Genomic DNA, 8,811 nt, shown 5'->3' with positions numbered 1-8,811 from the left:
GCCAGAATGCCGGCAGTGGGGCAAGCGCTAGGAGTACTCCTGCGTGGACACCCACAAGTGGGAATAGCCCTGGTGGGTCTGGATTCTGGCTGTCGGTATTGCTGGCAGTCAGGATTTCGGCGTGGGTATCCTAAATGCCGAGATACCGGCAGCCAGCATTTTAACTGCAACCCATTCAGCTAGCCCCAGGCAAATGTTCCCAGCATGCCGCTCACCAGTCTACTTAGAATAAGGAAGGTGATAAATTCCTGTGAAGTAGAAATGCCAGGAGCGGCCGCCCAGGTTAAGGCCAAAGTGAAAGTAAATGACCCTGGTCTATTACAGACAAAAATGTTTTGTCAACCACAAAATCAAAATACGCTCTCTTCCTTAAAATTCTGATGATATTCACTTGCTTGCACAAAGCCGTGATGTTGTCTCATCGAGGTGGTCTGTCCTCAGAGGATTGGAGGTGACAGCAGTAATAACACCAGGTGTGACTTTAGCTCCTAGTCTGTGTAGAGGAAGGAAAAGTTATAGAGTAAAATAATCCAAATGACAGCAAAGGGAAATTGCATCACATGCTGACCAGGTGTACTTTCCAATAAACTGCTGCATTGTATTCCATATACTGTAAATGTCACTATATGTACAGGACTTTTCTTGTTGCTGTACATAATGACAGGGATCTTTACGATAGGTTTGACACTACGTAAGCAGAGAGGCCAGTCTGAATACGCTAGTGTGTAAACTGATCTACAAACACCCTACTGTACCAAGTCTGTTCTGAACACTGCATGATAAAACACTGATGACCTTCAGCCGACATCTGCTTCTGAGTTCACCCCAATCATGATGGACCATCACTTCCTCACTCAAGCAGAGTCCTGGAAGATTAAACATTTACTTTTATATTTTGGGTAACGAAAAATGTTTTAATACAAGGTAAAAGGAAATAATACAATATTATTTTTGTACTTGTCTTAAAAGAAGAAATGAATCGGAAGGACACTGTAAAAAAAACTTTCCGTTAACTGTAAAAACACAGATCTGTCATTGCACATTCCAAAGGCTTAACTTTAATGTGAAAGGACCCGATTCACCTAAGACAGAAAATATTTATGTGCAATTGGCAACATTGAAGGCCAAATACTGGTACCACCAGCCCAGAGATTGTACCGCCTCCGTGGCCTTGCGCCTTTGGTGGCCCAACTAGTGTGCACTCCTGTCTAGATACAATTACTGATACAATATAAAGGTGCTTGTCTTTAAATGTTAAGCTTTTACAAGACAAATGTAAATACACTAGGAAATTATACACAGTCCTTATCAGACGGTTACACGTTAACAAATATTGAGTAAAGGGACGTGCGGTGAGCTAAATAGCTCAGGAGGCACTGGCTAGCCCCAGAGCCAGATTTACATGCAATATATGAGCCCAATCGTACATCTGGGCATTATACACAGGTGCAGCAGTATAAACTCCTGGAAATTTGGTGGGTTTTGATCAGAGATGTGCGGAAAAGATAGGCAGGTGAGGCACTGCCTCCCCTGCCATAGACTTTTTACTCCAGAGTTTTGGCTATAAAAATTATTAGAATAATGCAAAGAAGATATTTCAAACATATTCTTTGTATTTTTTATATACTTTATACAGTCAAAACTCTGGTGCAAACGTTAGTATGACAGTAAAGACTCTGCCTCACATGCCTCACCCCACCGCACGTCAGTAAACATAAGTACAACGACCATGTTATCAACATGTTATTAATGAAGATAAGCACCCAAGGCCAAGAAATGGACGGTCCTTCTCATCACATAAATATTGAGACCCAGTATATGTGACAAACAAGTGGTCTGCAAGAACATGCTTTGATTGGATTGCATTATAATTGATCTCCATAGCTTGGCTACATAGAGACTGATTCAGATGTGGGCAGCCCCCAGCCTCTCTTGCATCATCCACAGAGCCAGCCCTAGTCATAGGCAGTATAGGCACATGCCTAGTGGCATCTGGGCAGACTGGACATCTAAATTATAATTAGCAATTTTGGGCTGTAGCTTCAGTGTAGTTGATGTGGCTTTATTGCACTGGCGGTGGCCGGTGCAATTAATGTCTTTGTTCATTGCAGCAAAGCATGCATGATGTCACATCACACAGCCCCAATGAGACAGGCAGAGCAGAGGAGCCACGTCCAAGGAGCAGCCATGAAGACATCAAAGAAGGTAAATGTGGTGGCTGGAGAGACCATCGTGTGGGCTGAGGCCAGAGTCTGCTGTGATGTATTCATATTGTTTGAGTTATTACTATATATATGAGTGTGCACTATTTTAACAACATTCTGGAGCTTGAGCTGGGGCGACACTTGTATGTGCTAGGGATGGAGAGACCAGTGACATGCGTAGTAAAGGGAGGCAGAGCCTCACCCACAGCTGCTCTGACCAATTTGGTGCCCTAGGCAATATTTTTTTCTGCTGCCCCCCATTTGAGAAAGCAAAAAAGGAGCATAGCCTCATGAAAGGGACGCGGTCTCAAGGAAGGGTGGCCTCGTGGTGCTGTGCTGCTCTCCCCATATTTTGTTGTGCTTCCCATCTCACACAGCCTCATCTCCCCTTGTGTCTCTCCAGCCCATGCAAGTGTCTGTCCCAGTGAGGTGTGGTGAGGTCAGTGGCTGGGGAGGCACTGGCTAGTATCAGAGCCAGATTTATACACACATATGGATTCAGTATGATATCCAAGCTGTTTTTGGGTCCCGGCGGACAGGAGACTGATGCTGGGATCCCGACAGCCAGAATACCGGCGGCAAGGGGTGAGCGCAGCATGTCTCCGCATGGCGGTGAGCATAGCGTGTCCCCTCGTGGGCTCTCTGCCCTCCACATGCTTCAGTCCCGGTTATATTCCCCCTCGGGTGGTGGCGTGGACAACTATCCGAGTAGGTATTCCGGTCGGCGGTTGGGATACCAACCACTGGTATTTCACTGGGTATCGGGATTTCAACATCGGTTTGCCAATCAAGTTGCCTGACCGCCCGTATCCCGGCAGCTGGCAACTTGATTGCCTTCCACACATATATAATTGGGTGGTGACAGGGGATGGCCCCTCTATTGCTCTTGGCCCAGGGCAGCTGCCCAAAGGCGTAATGCAGTTATGCTATAGTGTCTATAATCAGTCGCTGAGGATAATAGTAATATCTAGTTATACTGTTTATCTTCTGAAATATCAATGTTTATCATCTTGCTCATGGGTTAGCTAGGCCTGCTCTGTGAGTAATGTCTGTTGGGGGGGGGGAGCATATAACTTAGAGTAGTAGGATTTTGATTGATTTCTGAATCAGACATATGTCTTTGTCCTGAAGCCAGATTTATAATAGCGAAAATATGGTGGGGTTTTTTTTCCCCTGTGTATCTGCCTAGGAGCTAGGAAGTTTATTGCTATATTTATTTTCAACTTATCTATAGAGTTTATCCTGATTGTAGCCTATTTTGCATTGTGCCTTTGACATTTGACAGCTTTCCTCAGTGGGACTGTAACATTAGAGTATGTTATATTTTGTATTTTTTATATTATTTAACAATTCTAGCTTGCTGCGTTATAATAATGTGTCTTCTCAGTGCCTCCCTGGGATGTTTCCCAGAACAATACACGGTTGTCCCAATGTTGTCTTGTAGATATTCCCTCCCATGTGTTGCGCATGTAGATTTGGAAGTCTGTGAGATTAACTAAATATGACGTGAAGTGATAGTAGCGTGACTAGGTAATTTGTACTGATCTGTTCTGTCCGTAGAAAATTGGTCCAAGGTCTGAAATAATAACACTATCAATATGTGAGCATTTAAGTCTGGGAAGAAGGTTGGTTTCCAACACAATCTGTGCATGAGAATGTCCTATGAACCCTGGAGTGAAAAGTATATGTTTTATGGGTTTGGTTGTGTAGTCTCCATGAGCCCACAAACAATGGTATTTCTGAAGGAGGTCTGCTGTCCTGGTAGTGAGGTGCCGGTAATATTGTAGGATTTGATTTACCTATTATGATGTTGTCTTTCAGATTCTTTTTGCCTCCTATTATTAGGTTGAAGTTGATCTTTGCATAAGAATTTGTGATATTTTAGTATAATATGAACATTTTGTGCATTTGGGATATTTAGAAGGGTGATTTTCCCAGGAGGTCTCTCTGTCCAGGAGCACAGGACTCCCATCAGGAGCTTCTCCTTAGGCTAATCTGTCCCAGTAAGCTGGACTGACGCAAACTACACTAGACTTGCATGATGTGGGGGCCACGCTGGAGTTTTACGTGACCGGACAAAACATATTACGACATTGACAATGAATGTTAAAAATAAGTACAAAGAAAGAGAAAACATTTTTTGATATGTCATTTCGTAACAAGTACAATTCTCTTACATATTCTACACCAGAAATGTAATATGCATTTGCAACATAAGAAACCCACATTATACATATGGTTTTAGTGCAGGGACTTATTTCAACAATTTCTTTACGTGTTGGAGATTATAAACTCATCGTTTTCTGCAAGCCATAAAAAAGTGTCAGCTTTACCATGAATAATAACTTTAAGTTAATACAGTCAAATGTAGCTAGAACCTGAACCGGGAACCATGTGCTGTAAGCAAAATTACATATTTAATATACTGAATAGAGGGGGTAATTCCAAGTTGATCGCAGCAGGATTTTTGTTAGCAATTGGGCAAAACCATGGGGGTCATTCCGAGTTGTTCGCTCGCAAGCGGATTTTAGCAGATTTGCTCATGCTAAGCCGCCGCCTACTGGGAGTGAATCTTAGCATCTTAAAATTGCGAACGATGTATTCGCAATATTGCGATTACACACCTCGTAGCAGTTTCTGAGTAGCTCCAGACTTACTCGGCATCTGCGATCATTTCAGTGCTTGTCGTTCCTGGTTTGACGTCACAAACACACCCAGCGTTCGCCCAGACACTCCTCCGTTTCTCCGGCCACTCCTGCGTTTTTTCCGGAAACGGTAGCGTTTTTTCCCACACGCCCATAAAACGGCCTGTTTCCGCCCAGTAACACCCATTTCCTGTCAATCACATTACGATCGCCAGAACGATAAAAAAGCCGTGAGTAAAATTCCTAACTGCATAGCAAATTTACTTGGCGCAGTCGCAGTGCGGACATTGCGCATGCGCATTAAGCGGAAAATCGCTGCGATGCGAAGATTTTTACTGAGCGAACAACTCGGAATGACCCCCCATGTGCACTGCAGGGGAGGCAGATATAACATGTGCAGAGGGAGTTAGATTTGGGTGGGGTGTGTTCAATCTGCAATCTAATTTGCAGTGTAAAAATAAAGCAGCCAGTATTTACCCTGCACAGAAATAAAATAACTCACCCAAATCTAACTCTCTCTGCACATGTTATATCTGCCTCCACTGCAGTGCACATGGTTTTGCCCAATTGCTAAAAAAAAATCCTGCTGCGATCAACTTGGAATTACCCCCAGAATGTTAATGAAAATGGTTAATTAAATGAGGGTGTTTTGAGGATAAATATTTAAGACTCTCATTACTTCCTGAGCTCTTTACTATTGCTCATATGGGCAATTATGTCTGCTAATCAGTCACAGATGCTGCTGAGCTCCAGCTACGTAGAGGGGGTGGTATTTAGGTTGCCAGCTGTTGGGATCCCGGCGCACAGTATACTGGCGCCGAAATCCCGACACCCGGCATACCAACACCTTTTCTCCCTCTTGGGGATCCACGACCCCCCTGGAGGGAGAATAGATAGCATGGCGCGCGTAGCGTGCCACTGTGCCCGCAGCGTAGCGTGCCACTGTGCCCGCAGCGTAGCGAGCACAGTGAGCCCGCAAGTTGCTCATTTGCGCTTGCCCAGCTGTCGGTATGACGGCGGTCGGGATTCCGGCGCCGATAGGCTGGCTGCCAGAATACCATTCTACACCCACGTAGAGGCTGGGCTGCTTTATCGCTGTGATCTTCACAGCTCCAGTAAAATATCCATAGTTGGAATGCATGCAGATTGCATAGTCTGGCTGCCTATGGCCCATAGGTCTGTGGGAGTTATTGTCTTCGCATGTTATCCAGCTGATGACAAACTGACTTAATATTAATTGGGTTGCATATTTCCTTCAACATATTAGGACAATAAAAGATAATTCTCTCCAAATCATTATTATTTATGAAAATATTATGTTTTACTTCATTTTAGTTGCAAAATTATCTTTTTAGATTTGGTTATTGTTGAAAATGGATTTAGTATAACCCTTTACCCCTTTATACCTTGTTCTTTCTAACAGACATAAGGGCTGATTAGCTACATTTGCTATATTTGTATATTGAAGGATAGATTTATTAAAACTTCTAATACCCCTTTTCCACTGACATGAACGCGCACCTACCCGAAATTACTGTCAGTGGAAACGGCTGCAAGTAAAAAATCCCAGGTAAAGTGACCTGGGATTTTTACCCTGGTACCAAGCATGGATAACCGTTTACAGCTTGATGATTATCTCAAAACCTTCTTGAATGCGCTGCACCCACCCCAACACCACATACCACCCGCTGCCTGCCGTCGGTCTCAGGTCCGCTGTATGCAGCGCTTTAATATCACCCACCTGCTGCTGGTCTCCCAGCACTTCTCCCGCCGCTAATCTCCATCCACCCACCCGCCGGTCTCTACCTGCCTGCTGCCGGTCTCCATCCACAGTTTGCGGCGCTTGGAGATGACGTCATACAGAGTGCAGTGGAAACAGCTCCAACCTGTGTATAGCCCAGGTCAGTGCCGCTGTGGAAACGGGGGTAAATCTCTGGTCTGACCAGGCTTGAAACCGTGTTCCAAATACCCGGTCAGACCCGGGATTTTGGTGGAAAAGCAGTATAAAAGGGAAAGTGGAGGAGTTACTCCTAGCAACCAATAAGAGTTTAGCTATGTAAGGCTGCACTTCCTCATATGCTTTGGGGCTGTTTTGCTTTCATCTGTGATAAATAAACTGTTATTTCTGCTGCGGGGTACAATGGGCTCCACAAGGAATAACATCGGGGTGTAGAGTAGGATCTTGATCCAAGGCACCAACAGGCTCAAAGCTTTGACTGTTACCAAGATGCACAGCGCTGCCTCCTCTATAACCCTGCCTCCGTGCACAGGAGCTCAATTTGTAAGTTGGTGCCATGTAGTAATACAACAGGGGGGCTGCTCAGGCAGCCCTAAGAAAGCTATTTTCAGAAGAAAAGAAGACTTCAAGGGCTGCAGCAGTGTTAGATGTCAGTCAGACATCCACTGCTGCAGCTCCATCACTCCCCCAGCAGAGCTGTATACTCCCGCGCCCTGGTTGCCGGGTAACTACAGCAGAGGCTCCGGTGTTCTTCTATGTCAGTCACGCACTCACCGCTGTCTCTTGGATCACGTGGCCGCATACAGGGGGAGGTAAAAAGTCTCTTTGGCCCGCTGTAATCGTGATCCGGCACGGACGGTGGGAGGCGGGCTGCGCGCGCTGGCGTGGACACTGTAAGGGGCAGCCGCTCCACTAGTCATCGGGACACTGGGTACAGGTTGGTTTTCTCTCTAAAACCATTTATTTACAGCCCACAGAGCCCAGTGGGGAAGCCAGCAAGGGGAATAAGGCCTGACCTGTAGCCCCTCCCAAAGCCCCAGGGCGCCATTTAGGCAAATGTTCCCGCCCTGGAGCTGCATATTTCTCTCCTTCACTCCCTGTCAGCCGCCATTACACAGAGCTGCGCTGTTCCTGGGACTGCTTGGGCAAATCCTCCGCTGTAAAGCCACCTGTATGTCAGCGCTGTGACTTTTACAGGACACTTAAGTATTCTACCTGTCAGTGGACAGTGTTAGTTAAGAAAGAGTGCATATAGGGGGTGATTCCGAGTTGTTCGCTCGCTAGCTGCTTTTAGCAGCATTGCACACGCTAAGCCGACGCCCTCTGGGAGTGTATCTTAGCTTAGCAGAATTGCGAACGAAAGATTAGCAGAATTGCGAATAGAAAATTCTTAGCAGTTTCTGAGTAGCTCGAGACTTACTCACAAATAGCGATCAGTTCAGTCAGTTTCGTTCCTGGTTTGACGTCACAAACACGCCCAGCGTTCGGCCAGCCACTCTCCGTTTCTCCAGACACTCCTGCATTTTTCCCTGGCACGCCTGCGTTTTTCCGCACACTCCCAGAAAACGGCCAGTTTCCGCCCAGAAACACCCACTTCCTGTCAATCACACTACGATCACTTTAACGATGAAAAATCTTCGTTCGGGCGTGAGTAAATCTACTAAGTTTTGTGTTAAAATACTAACCGCATGCGCACTGCGAACCATGTGCATGCGCATTTTTGCCTTAATCGCTCCGTTGCGAAAATCGGCAACGAGCGAACAACTCGGAATGACCCCCATAGTCAGGGTTGTGTGGTACTATTACCCTGTGATATACATCCAGTTTAACTGTGTTTTGCTATATCTCCTGTTCATATATATATAGCCAGTAGCGGATCTTGCCACGGGCAAGCAGGACTTTTGCCCGGGGCGCCGCCTTCCGGAGGGCGCCGGCGCCATCCAGAGGGCGCCGCACCAGGGCAAGATCCGCTGCTGCTGTGCCCCCCGCTGCCCGTTGCTCCTGGCCGCTGTGAAGGGAAACTAGAGTTTCCCTTCGTGGAGAGGTCCTTTACTGTGCGGTGCGCGATGACGTCATCGCGCACCGCACAGCAAAGGTCCTCTCCACGAGGGGAACTAGATGCTACGCGTCTAGTTTCCCTTCGTGGAGAGGACCTTTGCTGTGCGGTGCGCGATGACGTCATCGCGCACCGCCATTAAAGGACCTCTCCACGAAGGGCTTCACA

Source organism: Pseudophryne corroboree, chromosome 3, assembly GCF_028390025.1.
Source record: "Pseudophryne corroboree isolate aPseCor3 chromosome 3, aPseCor3.hap2, whole genome shotgun sequence".
NCBI lineage: Eukaryota > Metazoa > Chordata > Amphibia > Anura > Myobatrachidae > Pseudophryne > Pseudophryne corroboree.
This window is presented reverse-complemented; position numbering follows the sequence as displayed.